The sequence below is a fragment of the Bufo gargarizans genome, chromosome 1, assembly GCF_014858855.1.
Source record: "Bufo gargarizans isolate SCDJY-AF-19 chromosome 1, ASM1485885v1, whole genome shotgun sequence".
NCBI lineage: Eukaryota > Metazoa > Chordata > Amphibia > Anura > Bufonidae > Bufo > Bufo gargarizans.
The window spans coordinates 91,707,419-91,726,719 of record NC_058080.1 but is presented as its reverse complement, the minus strand read 5'-3'; positions in this window follow the sequence as shown (position 1 = coordinate 91,726,719).

Below are 19,301 nucleotides of genomic sequence, written 5' to 3'. Positions count from 1 at the left end.
ACCTATAATCAATTAGCAGTACATTAGCAAAAAAAGTAATCACATAAAGCTAAGCATATGATGAAGATTTTCTAATCCACAGCATAATTATTATGCAGATTTTGCTGATTAATCTCTGCGGATTTGTGAGAACCATGAGCAGACTTAGTTAAGGGCTGGATTATCCTAGTGCACATGCACATCTGTAAACCCGTGACAGCCCAATGCTACAAGTCAAAATGACACCATTTTAGATTGATTCCTGTCATTGGCCATGACTTGTCTGAGTTTCCATTGATAGTGTAGTCATGTGCTGTAATGTGCACTACAGAAATATTGCAACCAACAGTTATCAGGTTGGATATAGGTGGGAAACATGTCTCACCATTTAATATTACAAAGTGGCAAAATTAAAACAGCCAGCTAAGGTTATGTCAAACCTGGAGTACATTGAGGAAGTGTTTTGTAAAGGGTAAAATATTGCAGGTCGGTATTACAAATACATGTAAATTATGCAACAATCAGTGAACAATCAGCAATTTCCTGAAACAGCAACTTTTGCCTAAAAGCTTTACGTTACTTCTAGAGATGAGTGAAGTTTTCAAAAATTCGATTCGGCTGCTAATTACTTAGTCACAAATCGCACTTCTTTGTAAGACAGGGAGCAGCGATTGTGCCGCATTCATAGTGTATTTACAGATGCCTATGCAGGCGTTGAACCTATCTTGTCCCAGGTGAAAATGTAATACTTCACTTTTATTATTATTTGGGTTAAAATACTTGCTTTATAACTTTATTTAATTTTTACTTGATGAACCAAATAATAGAAAAAGATAAAAAAAATACGGTAAACACACCACTGAGTGGTCAAATGATGCTCAGTGAGTCAGGAGGGAGAGCACGTGCACTATCTCTCACCCCTGTCACTTATAGGCAGTTGGCTGCCTTCATGTCGCTTGCAGTGACACCTTCATCTAGGCTAAATTGTGGGGCTGAACTCACTCTTCCCACTTCTAATACAGCACATGGATGATACCATATGTTAGCTGACCTCTGTCTATCCCTTTGGTGGTGCACACTGCGTACATAACATTCACGTTTGAATACCGTATCCCACTGCTAAACTACTCTAGCTTTGATAAGTAGGCCGGCCGGACTACTGCTAACTGACAGTGGAGTGGATTGCTGATTTAAAAGCTAAATCTGACCCCCAACATGTTTCACCAGATAACTGGCTTCTTCAGGGGATTTGGGCAGCAATGAATACCCTATCAGACTGAAAGTTTATATAGGGGGTAATGTGATTGACAGACTTTGCACCCAGTACAATGAGTGACTGAGTACCTGTCATCTGCCTGCGAATGTAACCACACCCCCAGGATGAGGTCAACTACCATACTAATAAAGAAAAAAAAAGGAAAAAAGTGACATGAGCTACATCATGTGTCTGTAACCACAAATCCCTCATTAAGCCCCTTTGGACTGAGGCTATCAAGTCAATAGATCCATCTTGTTTCTTCTTTCAGAAAGATAACATCAAGATCACCCTTTCTGGCGCCTAGAGTCTTTTTACAGATGCCCCAAAATTTGAGTACTTTGTGAGGGTACTTTCACACTAGCGTTTTTCTTCTCCGGCGCTAAGTTCCGTCCTAGGGGCTCAAATCCGGAAAAGAACTGATCAGTTTTATCCTAATGCATTCTGAATGGAGAGTCCGTCCCTCAGGATGCATCAGGATGTCTTCTGTTCAGTCTTTTTGACTGATCAGGCTTTTCAGAAAACCGTAGCATGCAGTATTTTTACCTCCTGCCAAAAATCCTGAACACTATGACTGAACGCCTGATCAGGCTTTTTTCCCATTGACTTGCATTAACGCCGGATCCGGCGCTGTGTGTTCAGTCAAAACGGATCCGGCTTTTGCATGTTAAACCCGAAAAGTAGGAAAAAAAAGTTAAAGTCCATAAATGTCGGATCCGTTTTTTCCAATGCATTTTTCCATTGTGATCGAAAGCCTGATCAGGATTCAAATGTAATCAGTTTTCACAAGTTTTTCCGGATCCGGCGGGCAGTTCCGGTGTCGGAATAGAACGCCGGATTCAAACAACGCTAGTGTGAAAGTAGCCTTATCTCCATCATGATGAGCCCTTACATGTCTGGAGATTGACGTGTCTGCCTTGGTGTTAATGCTGCTGATATGCTGGCAGATTCTTCTCCTGAACTCTTGGGACGTCTTACCGACATATATTTTGGGACATGAGCATTGGACGGCATATACTATGCCTTTGGTCTTACAGTTTATATATTGTCTGATATGGTATTCTTTTCCATCTGCAGGATTAGTGAATGATCAACATTTTCTCACAAGAGGACAGAACACACAGTCACCACACGGGTACGTGCCCACTATTTTAGATGTTAACCAGGTAGTCTTTGGTGGTTCAGGGCGATAGAAATGGACCAACACATCCTTCAAATTCCTACCTCGACACTGGGATTCTGCGTGATAACATTCCTGAGATCATTGTCTGCCCACAGGACATGCCAGTGTTTCTTCAGAATCCGAAATACTTGATTGTTTTGGGCATCAAATGTGCCGATGCATCTAACAACTTGTGCACCAGATGTCTTTGGTGCAGCGTTTAACAGTTCTGTCCGATTGATATTGCTTGCTCTAGCAAATGCCTGATGCAAGACCTTTTTGGGATATCCCCTTACTCGAAAACGATCGTACAGGGTATTACTCTCTTTAGTAAAACTGGCATTGTCTGAACAATTCCTGCGGGCTCTGATATACTGTCCCACAGGTATCCCCTTTCGGAGTGCTTTCGGGTGGTAACTATTCCACTGCAATAAATTGTTCGTTGCTGTGGGTTTCTGATGGATCTCGGATTTGATGTGGCCATCAGGGTCCAGGAACAGTCTGAGATCAAGAAACATGATTGTGTTATCATTAATCTCAGAAGTAAACTTCATCCCAATAGAGTTTGTGTTAAGGCTGTGAACAAATTGGTGAAATTTTTCCGTGGTGCCCTCCCAGAGTATTAGTACATCATCAATGTACCTACCCCAGAAAAGTACGTGCTGTGTGAAATCAGAATATTCATGTGTAAAAACAATAGTGTCCTCCCACCACCCTAAAAACAAATTAGCATAATTTGGTGCACACTTACTACCCATCGCGGTACCAACCGCTTGTAGGTAGTAATGTCCATCAAAAAGAAAATAATTGTGCGTAAGTAAAAATTTAAGGAGAGTAAGAATAAACTCATTATGTGCACTGAATTGAGTGCTCTTAGTGGAAAGAAAAGTGGAGCCTGCCTTAATCCCTAAATCGTGCCTGATGTTAGTGTACAAAGCCTCAACATCGAGGCTTGCTAATTTGGTCTGTGATGTGACCTGTATATCCTGGAGCCTGATGACCACATCCTTGGTATCCCTAATATATGAGGGTAAGCTGGGTACAAATGGTGCCAAAAACTCATCTACATACTGGCTGATATTTTCTGTCATGCTATTATTGCCAGATACTATCGGTCTGCCCGGCACTGGTCGCCTTTGCTTATGCACCTTTGGAATGGCATAGATGGTGGCAGTTGTTGGATGCATCTTAAGGAGGTATTTAAATTCCTCCTTAGAGATTAGTTTTTCTTCCTTTGCTACAGAGAGTATCAATTTAAGGTCACCCAGAAACTTGTCTGTCGGATTGTGATCCAGCTTTTGGTAGGTATCTGTTTGTTTAACCAGGTCTTCAACCATCTTTTTATAATCCGTTACCCCCCTTATCTGAGGGTTTTATTACAAGATCATCATTCTTGCTGAGCTTATCTAGCGCTTGTAGTTCTTCCACCTCAAGGTTTAACTGTGTGGTGGGTATTTTGGTATTGATGGTTTTAAGATCCCTTGTCACTAGTTAAACAAAGGTATCTATATTACCTTATTGAGAGAATGAAGGCGTGTATCTGGATTGCGGTTTTAGTGATGAAAAAGGTGCCTCAACAAGATCTTGGGCATCAGCATTATAGGTGTCCAATGATTCTAAAATGGCCACAGCTTCTTTTTCCTTGGCCTGCATTCGGTTCAACGACTGCATAGGCATCTGTAAATAAACTATTTGATAAACCTTACCCAGGGTCTCAAATATGAATAAGCATTCATAGTGTAAAATAAAATAAAAAATAAAAAAAATTAAATCATACTTACCTCATCCATTTGCTCGCGAAGAGCCAGACGCCATCTCGTGCGGCCCGTGATAATGTCATGACGTTTTCCAGTATGGTGACTTCACAGCGCATGGGATTTTGTGCAAGATCTTCAGTCAAGATTGTGGCAGCCATAGTAAAACCTTGTACTCCCACATGGCAGAGAATTTGGGCCACTCCCTGCGATTCTCCCTGTGCATCAAGCTGCACCGTCGACACCTAGAGCAGCTGTTGCGGGAAAGGACAATACATGTGCAGTACGCCAGTCCTTCAGGGTGAGTGAATGTGAGGTCACGGGGGTCAGTTAACAGACCGAGTGTTGCTCTTAGTACTCACAGTTTGTAGTATACCCTGGGCAGGCGTGCAGCAGTGATGAAGAGGCTGGCACAGAGATCCTCTGGGACACTCTCTAGATATAGGGACCAGGCCGGGTGATTGGTGAGGTGCCCTGGGTGTTGAAGGTTTAGCGTGCCTGTGGCAAGATCCCTTACAGTTCGTGACGCCAGTGCCAGTAACGGTGGCACACTGATTGTTAGGAGGAATAATGGAGGTACACACGATTGTAGTAAACTAGAATTCTTCTTTACTGAACAATTCAAATATGTACCACTCCAGACAGTTCCATATAAAGAATATTTGGTAACAGGCAGGCTTTACAAAGGTGGCAGGTAAAATCCTAGCAAGGTGACTGAGAGGGAAATAAAACTCACAGATCAGGCTGTACTTTCTGCCGAATCCTGTTTGGCTATCTCCAAGGACCGTATGCCTAATAGCTGGCTTTACCCTTGGGTAGGGAAACCTCCTCTGGTATAAATCCTCTTGCTGACAATAAACTTCTGCCCCTCAGCTTTCTACTTGGCTGGATAGACTTAGCACTGCCCTGTACTTTGCAAGGTGCAGGATAACTTCAGGAGGAAACTTCTTCTCCTGGACTCAGGTTGGGAACCTGGACTATCTAGCTGCATGTTAGAAGCTGATACTCAGCTACTACTTGACTAAAGTGAACACTGGCCTCTAACACCCTCTCCCTAGACTGGACCTGTCTATATATACTAGGGGGTTCCCTAGCTCCATCTACTGCTTAGGAGGAGAAACTACACCCCTAGCAGGCCTGGTACACAGGAAATAACATGAAAATATACATTACAATGCAATACAAAATACCATGACCATGTTCCACAGGAGGTGGGGAACAACATGACCCAATTGACCCTTGAGTAGTGCCCACCTTTACGTAGTGGGACACTACACATGTATGTCACGGCCCATTAGGCCAATGTTTTTTTGCAGCAGGGGAGGGGCAGCTCCTCAGCAACATGGCCAGGTGCTTTTGACCACCTTCCACCATAATATGGCGCTGGATCCCACAGCAGGCACTTATCTGCCTCTTGCACCTCCTCTTCCATGGATGTGGTCCGATCCCCAGCAGCAGCTAGGCAAATGCTTTCTCACACTACCCTTCATTCCTATCATACAGTCAGGTCCATAAATATTGAGACATTGACGCAATTCAAACATTTTTGGCTCTATACACCACCACAATGGATTTGAAATAAAACAAACAAGATGTGTTTTAACTGCAGACTGTCAGCTTTAATTTGAGGGTATTTACATCCAAATCAGGTGAACGGTGTAGGAATTACAACAGTTTGCATATGTGCCTCTCACTTGTTAAGGGGCCAAAAGTAATGGGACAGAATAATCATAAATCAAACTTTCACTTTTTAATACTTGGTTGCAAATCCTTTGCAGTCAATTACAGCCTGAAGTCTGGAACACATAGACATCACCAGACACTGGGTTTCATCCCTGGTGATGCTCTGCCAGGCCTCTACTGCAACTGTCTTCAGTTACTGCTTGTTCTTGGGGCATTTTCCCTTCAGTTTTGTCTTCAGCAAGTGAAATGCATGCTCAATCGGATTCAGGTCAGGTGATTGACTTGGCCATTGCATAACATTCCACTTCTTTCCCTTAAACTCTTTGGTTGCTTTTGCAGTATGCTTTGGGTGATTATCCATCTGCACTGTGAAGCACCGTCCAATGAGTTCTGAAGCATTTGGCTGAATATGAGCAGATAATATTGCCCGAAACACTTCAGAATTCATCCTGCTGCTTTTGTCAGCAGTCACATCATCAATAAATACAAGAGAACTAGTTCCATTGGCAGCCATACATGCCCACGCCATGACACTACCACCACCATGCTTCACTGAGGAGGTGGTATGCTTAGGATCATGAGCAGTTCCTTTCCCTCTCCATATTCTTCTCTTCCCATCACTCTGGTACAAGTTGATCTTGGTCTCATCTGTCCATAGGATGTTGTTCCAGAACTGTGAAGGCTTTTTTAGATGTTGTTTGGCAAACTCTAATCTTGCCTTCTTGTTTTTGAGGCTCACCAATGGTTTACATGTTGTGGTGAACCCTCTGTATTCACTCTGGTGAAGTATTCTCTTGATTGTTGACTTTGACACACATACACCTACCTCCTGGAGAGTGTTCTTGATCTGGCCAACTGTTGTGAAGGGTGTTTTCTTCTATCTCTCTGATGAGTTTGTTTTTTTCAGCTTAATGATGGCTTGCTTCACTGATAGTGACAGCTCTTTGGATCTCATCTTGAGAGTTGGCAGCAACAGATTCAAAATGCAAACAGCACACTTGAAAAGAACTCTGGACCTTTTATCTGCTCATTGTAATTGGAATAATGAAGAAATAAAACACACCTGGCCATGGAACAGCTGAGAAGCCAATTGTCCCATTACTTTTGGTCCCCTAACAAGTGGGAGGCACATATGCAAACTGTTGTAGTTCCTATACCGTTCACCTGATTTAGATGTAAATACCCTCAAAATAAAGCTGACAGTCTGCAGTTAAAGCAAATCTTTTTTGTTTCATTTCAAATCCATTGTGGTGGTGTATAGAGCCAAAAATGTTAGAATTGTGTCAATGTCCCAATATTTATGGACCTGATTGTATGTGTAAGGTTAAGCGTGGTGATGGACGAACATCTGCCGGGACGGTTCGCGAACGCGATCAAATGTTTGCGGCAGGTCCCATTGATTTTAATGGCAGATGAACCTGAAAAACCTTCAGCTCATATTTGCAGCCAATAAATAATTACTAGAAGTGCACAAATAGTCCCACAACATGGATAGTGACATACCAGATGTATTATTCGAATCTGCGATCTCCATTGATTATTTTTTTCAATGCGAAATATCGGCAATATAATTTTTGCGTACGCGCAAATGCACTATACAGTACCCAAATGCACTATAAAGAAAGTATATTGGTATATAACACCCCGCTTTAATCAGTTTTTTGGGAGGGAAACTGGTATATCACACCAGTAGAAATTATTTGTTCCAATAACGCTTGTCCCTCTATATACCTGCAGTATCGCAGCAGAACCGCACACAACTGCCGCACAATATAAATGCACTATAATATACTTTCTAACATAGAAAGTATATTATAACATTGTACAAGGAAGGCAATCCATTAGAATATATATAAAGATAAAACGAAACCTTTAATAATTTTACTATGAGGGTCCATTCACACGTCCGTAAATGTTTTGCGGCTCCGCAAAACACGGACATCGGCAATGTGCATTCCGCAATTTGTGCACTGCACATCGCCGGCACTATAATAGAAAATGCCTAATCTTGTCTGCAATTGCGGACAATAATAGGACATGTTCTTATTTTTGCGGAAACGGAAGCAGAGATGCTGAAGTGCGGATCCGCAAATGCTGATGCGAACAGCACATTCCCACACCTCATTGAACATGAATGGGTCTGCAACCGTTCCCCAAAATTGCGGAACTGATGCGGACCCATTTTGCGGATGTATGAATGGAAAAGATATCCCTCAAAATGAAAAAAAAAATAATTATTAAAGTTAAAGGGGTTCTGCACTTTTTTTTAACTGATGATCTATCCTCTGGATAGATCATCAGCATCTGATCGGCGGGGGTCCGACACCCAGGACCCCCGCCGATCAGCTGTTTGAGAAGGCAGCGGTGCTCCAGCAGCGGCGCAGCCTTCTTACTGTTTACCGCTGGCCCAGTGACGTCCCGACTAGTATCAACTAGCGTGGGCGGGGCTAAGTTCCATTCAAGTGAACAGAGCTTAGCCCCCCCCTCGCTAGTTGATACAAGTCGTGATGTCACTGGGCCAGCCATAAACAGCAAGAAGGCCGCTGCCTTCTCAAACAGCTGATCGGCGGGGGTCCCGGGTGTCGGACCCCCGCCGATCAGATGCTGATGATCAATCCAGAGGATAGATTATTTAAAACAAAGTGCAGAACCCCTTTAAGCAAAAAGGATAGATGTGGTAGGCAATAACAAGTGCTCGGCGGCACAAAATCAGGTGCTCGGCGGCACCAAATCAGAAACCATATGTCCTACCACAATCTGGTGGTTCCAGTGCACATCCATGAATCCCAGAGGGAAAGCAAAAAGCATCTATCTCTGGGCTAGATGATGATGTGGTATTGAAGGACAGGGTGGGCAAAGAACTGTCCCTGATATTGCCCTACAGGGGGGTGCTATTCTGGCTCTGATAGCCTAACCACAGACCACCCGCCCTGATAAGAGCGACCCCATCCGGAACCTTACCTTATATAAAAATGGCCTTAGTTAGCCCCTAGCCCCCAGGTCCCTGACTTCCAGGTGATCACTATATAGATCTATGTGTTTTTGACTCATTATAAAAGTATCAGTATATCACACCCCTTTGTGTATCACACATATAGATAGCACACCGTTCTTCATAATGTAAAATAATATGGCAGGCGCAAATTTCTCCATATGTTCGCATGTTCGGCGAATCGCGAACATGCAAAGTTCGCCGTGAAATGACCACCGGGTGAACCACAAGGCCATCTCTAGTCAAGCGTTGCCACGCCGTGTTTGCACTGATCAGCCTGGGAGAAAATAGCCACACCAGCGAGCAGTTGTTCAAGTACATCTGCAATGTGTCACGATACTCCTACCTGGATACCGTTGGTACCCAAGGTTAGGCTCTGGAGCAATGAAGGGGAGAGTAATAGTGGAGGTGGAGGAATAGTCGAGTCCAGACTTTTATAAAGTTCAACAGGTTTACTTGAATCAACTTGCATCCAGACAATATACAGTCTTTCTGTTGATTCCAGCAGGTTTTGGCATAAACTAGCAAGCACACTTGAATATTCTTTTTCTCTTTCTGCTGTGCTTAACTCAGCTGTAGTCTGGTTGCTGGACTTTAGGGCTGTTCTAGTACCTCAGGAGAAGGGTACCTTTGGTTGTTGACCCCCTCCAAATATTCTGTCTGTAAATCAATAAGTAGAAATTGCGGTTTGGCCTGTGGTCATTTTGCGGCGAACTTTGCGCTTTTGTAATATGTCGAACATGTGAACATATGGCGATGTCCGCTGGCGCAATATTCTTTTGCATTACACCAAACTTTGACCCATGACACACCCATCAAGTGGGACAGGACAGCCAATTGAGAGGTTTCAGCACATGGACACACCCCCACCCTATAACAGACACCGATCTGGCAGCCATTTTAAATTCTATGTTTTGCCATTGTAGGGAGAGGTTGCTTTGTGGAGCAGGGACAGACTGTTAAGGGAACCAAATGCTAGCTAACAGGGCCACAAAAGTCCTTTTAAGGACAGGTATAGATGTTCTATCGATAGGTGTGATATACTGAGAGGTGTGATATACTTACAATATATTTTCTAACATACAAAGTATATTATGGTGCATTTGTATTGTGTAGCAGTTGTGTGCAGTTCTGCTGCGATACAGCAGTTATAGAGGGACAAGAGCTATTGGAACAACTATTTGCAATGGGTGCAATATACCTGTTGCCCCCAAAAAAACTGATTGAGGGGTGTGATATACCTGCTTCCACAAAATACTGATTGACAGCTACGATATACCTGTTGCCCCAACTAAACAGGTTCGTATGATATAACTGTTATGGCAAAAAATTAATTGAGGGGTGTGATATACCTGCTTCCACAAAATACTGATTGAGGGCTGCGATATACCAGCTTCCACAAAATTCTGTTTAAGGGGATTGATATACCTGTTTCCACGGAAATACCAGCTTCCACAAAATTCTGATTGAGGGCTACGATATACCTGTTTCCACAAAATACTGTTTACGGGGTTCGATATACCTGATTTCACAAAAAACTGATTAAGGGGTTTGATATACTTGCTACCACCAAATATTGATTGAGGGCTGCGAAATACCTGGTGCCACAAAATACTGATTGAGGGGTTCGATATACCTGTTTCCACAAAATATTGATTAAGGGGTTTTATATACCTGCAATCACAAAATATTGATTGAGGCCTGTGATATACTTGCTTTCACAAAATACTGCTTAAGGGGATTGATATACCTGTTTCCACCAAATATTGATTGAGGCCTGCGAGATACCTGCTTTCACAAAATATTGATTAAGGGGTTTTATATACCTCCAATCAGAAAATATTGATTGAGGGGTTTGATGTACTTGCTACCACCAAATATTGATTGAGGGCTGCGAAATACCTGCTTCTGCAAAATAATGATTAAGGAGTTTGATATTCCTGCTTCCACAAAATAGTGATTGAGGCTTGGGATATACCTACTTCCACAAAATACTGGTTAAGGGGTTTTATATGCCTGTTTCCACCAAATTTAGTTTGAGGCCTACGATATACCTGCTTCCACAAAATACTGATTAAGTTGATTGATATACCTGCTTCCACCAAATATTGATTGAGGCCTACAATATATCTGTTTTCACAAAATACTCATTAAGAGGTTTGATATACCTGTTTCGAGCCAAATATTGATTGAGGCCTCCGATATGCCTGCTTCCACAAAATACTGAATAAAGGGATTGATATACCTGCTTCAACCAAATATTGATTGAGGGCTACGATATACCTGCTTACACAAAATACTGATTAAGGGGTTCGATATACCTACTTCCACCAAATATTTATTGAGGCCTACAATATACCTGCTTCCACAAAATACTGAGTAGGGGGATTGATATTCCTGCTTCCACAAAATATTGATTGAGGCCTACGAGATACCTGCTTCCACAAAATACTGAGTAAGGGGATTGATATTCCTGCTTCCGCAAAATATTGATTGAGGCATGTGATATTCCTGCTTCCAAAAAATACTGATTAAGGGATTTGATATAACTGTTTCCACCAAATATTGATTGAGGCCTGCGATATACCTACTTCCACAAAATAATGATTAAGGGGATTGATAATGATTAAAAGGTTTGATATACCTGGTTCCACCAAATATTGATTGAGGCCTGCGATTTACCTGGTTCCACAAAATACTGATTAAAAGGTTTGCTATCCTTGCTTCGACCAAATATTGATTGAGGCCTGCGAGTTAACTGCTTCCACAAAATACAAATTGAGGGCTACGATATATCTGCTTCCACAAAATACTGATTAAGGGGTTCGATATACCTGTTTCCAACCAAATATTGATTGAGGCATGCGACAAATCTACTTCCACAAAATATTGATTAAGGGGTTTTATATACCTGCAATCACAAAATATTGATTGAGGCCTGTGATATACCTGCTTCCACAAAATAATGCTTAAGGGGATTGATATACCTGTTTCCACCAAATAGTGATTGAGGCCTGCAATATACCTGCTTCCACAAAATACTGATTAAGGGTTTTTATATACTTGCTTCCACCAAATATTGATTAAGGCCTGCGACATACCTGCTTACACAAAATAATGATTAAAAGGTTTGATATCCCTGCTTCCACCAAATATTGATTGAGGCCTGCGAGGTAACTGCTACCACAAAATACTGATTAAGGGGATTGATATACCTGTTTCCACCGAATATTGATTGAGGCCTTCAATTTACCTACTTTAACAAATAGTGCTCTTTTCTAGGGACTTAGGCACAGGGTCATTTTGAAAATAACAGGCAGAGGAAAAGGCAGGACGTCCTGCAGGTGTGGTAGGGGTCAAGTAGGTGCACCAGGCCAGGGCCTAAGTGGGAAGTTGGAGAAGGCACGTGGCTCATTCAGCCTTCCACTTCTGCACCCTCCTCATCCTCTGTATCAGCACCCTCCTCACTCTCTGATGTGTGCACCCCAAAGACACAACCCCCTCCTCCGACACCATAGCCCCTCCACTCGAGTCAGAGGAATTATTTTCCCATCCATTCACAGACATTACAAATGTACAGCCATTATTGGCATCGGATGAGGAAGACGAGGTAGCAACGGCCACCACCCAGTGGTCAGATGACAGTACCCAGATTGGCCCAAAGAGGGTGTTCCCCGCTGTTGCTGCCTACTTCGAGATCTCTAATGTCAGTGGTGCTGAAGGTGACGATGATGACGTGTCGATGGATGCAACGTAGGTGCCCACAAGAGAGGAAGAGTAGGGGAGTTCAGAGGGAGAGAAAGAGCAGCAGATAGGGAGGAGAAGCAGGCAGAACTCACAGTGCACAGGAGGCAAAAAGCAGACTGCAAATGTATCTGGAGCGAGCCATCCACCATGAACGGTCACATCTTGCGCTCCCAGGACGCCGGCACATGATTCCGCAGTGTGGTTTTATTTACGTGTCAGCTGCTGATAATAGTGTTGGCATATGCAGCCTGTGCTTTTAACGCATAAGCCCAACACTCACCTAGGGACGACCACCTTAAGAAGGCTCCTGGCCTTCCATCACCGAGCCCAGTGGGATCAACGCCGTCAGAACCCACAAAGTCACACTCCTTCTCCTTCTCCTCTCTGCTCCCATTTTTCCTCCACTACACCTTCCACCGTGCCATGGTCGCGTTCATCTATCATAAAGCAGGCTTCTGTGGCCCAAATGTTCGAGCGTAAAAAAATTATGACGTCGGATAATCCTCTTGCCAGATGAACGCGACCATGGCACGGTGGAAGGTGGAGTGGAGGACAAATGGGAGAAGAGGAGAAGGAGAAGAGGCAGGATGTGGAGCACCGGGAGTGTGACTTTGTGGATTCTGATGGCATTGATCCCCTTTAGGTGCAGGCCTGCAGGTGAGCTGAGGTGGAACCAACAAACCCAACTTGAATTTGATTGCTGCATTAATTTGCAGGTGACCGTGATACAGGTCCACAGATTGTTTCCATCTGCATCTTTCTAAGCAATCTGTGGCCCTAGTCTTTTATCCAGGCTCAGTCATTGTGCCACTATGTGGCCTCCTCATGCTGCCATCTCCACACCATGTCATCTAGCCACACATTTTTATCACCATGCTGCTGCTGATTCAGATAAAAGGGCTAAAAGTGATCACCAGGCCCACAATCTAATTAAGGTTTTATGCACAAAACCAAAGTAAAAAATACATTTTATAGGAAAAATTTATTGAAAACATTATTTCCTGTATATTTTCTTGTATATAAAGTGCAAGTGCTGCCAAAAATTACAAGGAAGAGGCACTCCAATACAACCTTTATATCACATAAAGGAGGGCCTCATTCACATTGAGTTGCAGGCCTGCAGGTGGGCTGACCAAGTAAAAGATTTTAGGTGCGGGCCTGCTGGTCAGCTGACCCTGTAAAACATTATATGCTAGGGCCTGCTGGTGAGCTGACCCTCTAAAACATTATATGTGAGGGCCTGCTACTGAGCTGACCCTCTAAAACATTAGGGGCAAGGGCCTGCTGATGAGCTGACCCTGTAAAACATTATATACAATGGCCTGCTGGTGAGCTGACGCTCTAAAACATTATATGCAAAGGCCTGCTGCTGAGCTGACCCTCTAAAACATTAGGGGCAAAGGTCTGCTGCTGAACTGACCCTCTAAAACATTAGGGGCGAGGGCCTTCCCTGAACTGACCCTTTAAAACATTAGGGGCGAGAGCCTGCTGCTGAGCTGATTATCTAAAACATTATGGGTGAGGTCCCGCTGCTGAGCTGACTCTCGAAAACATTATATGCAATGGCCTGCTGGTGAGCTGAGGCTCTAAAACATCATATGTGAGGGCCTGCTGCTGACCTGACGATCTAAAACATTAGAGGCAAGGGCCTGCTGCTGAGCTGACCCACTAAAACATTAGGGGAGAGGGCCTGCTGCTGAGCTGACCCTCTAAAACATTAGGGGCAAGGGCTTGCTGCTGATCTGACCCTCTAAAACATCATGGGCGAGGTCCTGCTGCTGAGCTAACTCTTTAAAACATTATATGCGATGACCTGCTGGTGAGCTGAAGCTCTAACGCTGGGTTCACACCTGAGCGGTTTACAGCGCGTTCCTACGCGCTGTAAAACGCTCAACAGGCAAGAACCAATGATTCCCTATGAGAACGGTTCTCACCTGAGTGTTTTACAGCATGTACGATTGCGCTGTAAAACGCCCGACGCCCCAAGAAGTACAGGAGCTTCTTTGGGGCGTCTTGTCGCGCGTTCCCGTACATAGACTTCAGCGGGAACGCGCGACAATGGGCGTTCGCTTGTCTCTGTATGTTTGATTGCAAACGCCCGTACAATCGCGCATACAGAGCATATGTTCAGTACGCTCAGGTCTGAACCCAGCCTTAAACATTATATGCGAGGACCTGCTGCTGAGTTGACGCTCTAAAACATTATATGCGAGGGCCTGCTGCTGAGCTGACCCACTAAATCATTAGGGGCGAGGGCCTGCTTCTGAGCTGACCCTCTAAAACATTAGGGGCGAGGGTCTGCTGCTGAAATGACCCTCTAAAACATTAGGCGTGAGGGCCTGATGCTGAGCTGACCCTCTAAAACATTAGGGGCGAGGGCCTGCAGTTCAGCTGACCCTCTAAAACATTAGGGGCGAGGGCATGCAGTTCAGCTGACCCTATTAAAAAAAATTGGAGTAGAGGGAATATATACAATCTGGATGAGGAGGAGAAGAAGACAAGATTCAACCATATACTCTTTTTTGTGGTGGAAAAGGTGCATGGGAATACACTACAGTAGATTGAGTAAATTATAAATGATAGATTGAAATTGCCTTTATGTTCATCATAAGCTCAGCTCTCCTATGGTGGAGTTGAGAAGTCAGGGGCAATTCAGGCCTTGTTCATTTTTATCTGAATCAACCTGTCAGCATTGCCAGTGGACAAGCGGATACGCATATCTGTTATAATGCCACCAGCAGCACTAAATACATGCTCAGACAAAACGCTGGCGGCAGGGCAGGCCAGCACCTCCAAAGCGTAGAGCGCATGTTTGTGCCACGTGTCCAGCTCGGACACACAGTAGTTCTCAGGCACTGAGGGCAGTGGCGTACCGTCAATATAGGCAGACCACGCACTGGCTATGGGGCCCGCGAGATTAGGGGGCCCGGCCAGGCTGCATGGCTCCGCCCCCTTTCCGACCTGAATACACGCTGCATAACAGTAAGTAGAGAAATAAATATCGGCCCCAGTCCTGTGTTTCCCTCCTGATTCCTCCCCCTCCTCCTTGCCTCTGCTGATGAATGGAATTGGCCCCTGTCGGTCAGAACAAGTCAAGTACAGCTGGCCAATAATCAGGGAGATGCTGTGCTGCCCGCGCCGCTTATTGGCCAGCTGACACCTGACCTCTGCTCTGTGCTCTGCCGGCGTGAGCTGTTACAGTCCAGTGCCTTTGGAATGAGGGCAATGTGAGAGCCCCTCAGCTCATCCTTCTTCCGTGCAGCCCTTGGCCGAGGTCCTAAATCCTAGTGACCTGCAGGAGAGACGGGAGAGTATGGACGGATTTAAACAGCAGACGAAAGTGCAGCAGTCGGCATCTGTGTGAGTGACTGCGCTGCAATGTGGAGGGAGGAATATGGGGAGGTCTGTGTAGCTTGCACTATTAGTAATAGCTTACTATAAGTGCAAGACACACAGCATCTCTGGCATAGACATACAACCCTTCCCTCATAGACCCAGCACCCCCATAGATATACAACCCACCATCCTGGTATGCTTAAAGTTCTGAGGGACGATCCATTCCCTGCCCTATTAGAAATATCCTATTTTAAAAATGGGCTGGATCCCCCAGAGAACTTGAAGCATACATATCTCTATGTATGTATATATTTTATTTTTTCCCCTCCCTGCTCTGCTATGTACATAAACAGCATTGTGATGGCGAAGACTCAAAAATTGAGCCTGCGCCATCAGATGCTGGTATAACACACTGCTTTAACTGTCAGGACTGGAGCTAGTTCCAATTACACCATTTTAACACTTACGATGCTCTGTTTGAAAATTGCAAACATAATATATAATACACATAAAAATGTTAAAAATTTTAAAAAAGCAAAAATAACCACAAAATAAATTTTTATCAATTAGGGCTCATGCACATGAATGTATTTTGTTTCCGTGTCCATTCCTTTTTTTTACGGATAGAATGCTGACCCATTCATTTCAATGGGTCTGCAAAAAATGCGGACTGCACACAGTGTGCTCTCTGCATCCGTATGTCTAATAGTACCGCACTGTTTTGTGAACAAGAATAGGCATTGTTACAATGGTTCCCCCCCAAAAAAGACAAATGTTACACGGACATCATCCGTATTTTTTGCGGATTCGCATTTAGCAGACCGCAAAATACAAACGGTCGTGTGCATAAGCATTTATTCCATTTTTTTTCCATCAATATCACTGCAACACCCAGCAACAACTATCAGCTTTAATAATTGTACTTTTTATTGGGGGGGGGCCCAATGCTGAGTTTTGCTATGGGGCCCCATGATTTCTATGTACGCCCCTGACTGAGGGATCATTTAGGACGCCAACACGGTTTGATATGTATTCCTTCACCATCCCCCAAAAGTTTTCCCTTCTTGTACCACTAGGCCACGCTTTAGGGTGAGGTTGCTAGCAGGGTGTCATGAAAGTGTCCCAGGCCTTGGAGAGTGTTGCCCTGCCTTTGTTGGAACTGCTGTGTGTTCCTCTTGTCTCCCTTCCTCGGTTGCCTAGGGAAGTACGGACTCTGCCGCCAGCTTTGTCAGATGGAAAATTTTGGAGCAATTTTCCAACAATGATCTTCTGGTATTGCACCATTTTGCTCATCCTCTACACCAGAGCAATGAGAGATGAGAAGTTCTCTTTGTAGTGGGGGTCGAGAAGGGTGAACACCCAGTAATCCGTGTTATCTAAAATGCGTGTAATGCGAGGGTCGCTGGAAAGGCAGCCTAACATTAAGTCAGCCATGTGTGCCAGAGTACCAACAGGCAAGACGTCGATGTCGACATCAGGATGACTCTCCATCTCCCCATCCTCCTCCTATTCTTCCCATGCACACTCAACAGATGGAATTAAAGTTGCATGGGTACTACCCTCTGTAGCAGAGGCAACTGTCTCCAGCTCCTCCTCCTCCATCTCTTCATGGTCCAATTTGTGCTGAGAAAACGAACTGAGGGTGGGCTGGCTATCACCCTGTGTAATGTCCTCCTCCATTTCCTTGTCTGCCACATTCAGAGCGTCGGCCTTAATTGTGAGCAGCGATCGTTTGAGTAGACACAGCAGTGGGATGGTTACGCTGATAATAGCGCTATCGCCACTAACTGCTCTCTTGTGAATAGTGGCAGTTGACTCGAAAGGCGACGGCCATGTTGCAGCTGGTATTCCACAACTGCCCTCTGCTGCTCACAAAGCCTGGCCAAGATGTGGAACGTAGAGTTCCAGTGCGTGCTCACATCGCACAACAGTCGCTCTGGCAAATTGGGGTAGGTTTTGATAAACCGCTGAACCACTAAGTTTAAGACGTGGGCTAGGCATGGGATGTGTGTCAGGTTGCTGAGCTCCAAAGCCGCCACCAAGTTACGGGCATTTTCAGACACAACCATGCCTGGTTGTAGGTTGAGTGGCGAGAGCCACAGCTCAGTTTGGTCCCTTATACCCTGCCACAGCTCTGCGGTGGTGTGCTGTTTTCCCCTAAAAATTTCAACTTCAGCACGGCCTGTGGATGCTTACCCACAGCAGTGCAACACTGCTTTCAGCTAGCGACTGATGGCTGACTGCTGCTGGAAGTGGAAGTGGAGCAGGAGGCGGTGGCGGAGGAGAAGTGGGGGTTGGAACCAGTAATATAGCTGCTGGCCGAGACCCTGATGGACATAGGGCCAGCAAATCATGTGCGTAGCACCTGTGCTATCCCAGGGTTCGACTCACTCCCGGCCTCCACAACATTCACCCAGTATGCGGTCAGGGAAATGTAGTGTCCTGGCCACAACAATTGTCCATGTGTTAGTGGTTAAGTGGACCTTCTCATTAACTGCGATGTTCAGGGTACAGGTGATGTTCCGGGACACATGCTGGTGTAAGGAGGGCACGGTACACCGTGAAAAATTGTGGCGGCTGGGGACTGGGGACTGCCGGCATCAGGCTGCGGAAGGCCTCAGTGTCCACAAGCCTAAATGGCAACATTTCAAGGGCCAGTATTTTTGAAATTTGCACATTTAGTGCTATAGCCTGTGGGTGGGTGGGTATTTGCGCTTACGTTCAAATGACTGTGTTCCGGACATCTGGACGCTGCCCTGGGACAGGAAATTGGATGTTGTTGCTGATGGTTCATGCGAAGGTACAGATGCAGGATGAAGGGAATCTGGGCCTGCGCCTTCAACAGGGGATTGGCCAGCAGTGCGTAACACAGGGGAAGAGGAGGCAGTGGTGTGACCTGCAGACCCAGATTGTGGACCCAGGCTTTCGTCCCACTTGTTAGGGTGCTTGGATGCCATGTGGCGGATCATGCTGGTGGTGAGGTTGCTAATGTTCATGCCCTAGGTCATTTTGGTGCAGCACAGGTTGCAAACTACCACTCTTTTTTTGTCTGCGCTTTCCTCGAAAAAGCACCGTACTGCGGAACACCTAACCCTTGGCAAGGTAGATTTATGCATGGGGGTGCTTGGTGTAACAGTTGCAGGCCTGTTCGGTGTGTGCCGACTTTTCCCTTTTGCAACCCTACTGCCTCTTCCAGCCTGTTGCGATGCTATGGATCCCTTTCCCTCTGCACTGCTGTCCTCGCTCGGCTTTTCACCTTCCCATGTTGGGTCAGTGACCTCATTGTCAACCACCTCCTCTTCCACTTCCTGACTGTGCTCATCCTCCTGACTTGACCTAACCACAACCTCAGTGATTGGTAACTGTGTCTCATCATCATCCACCTCGTGAACG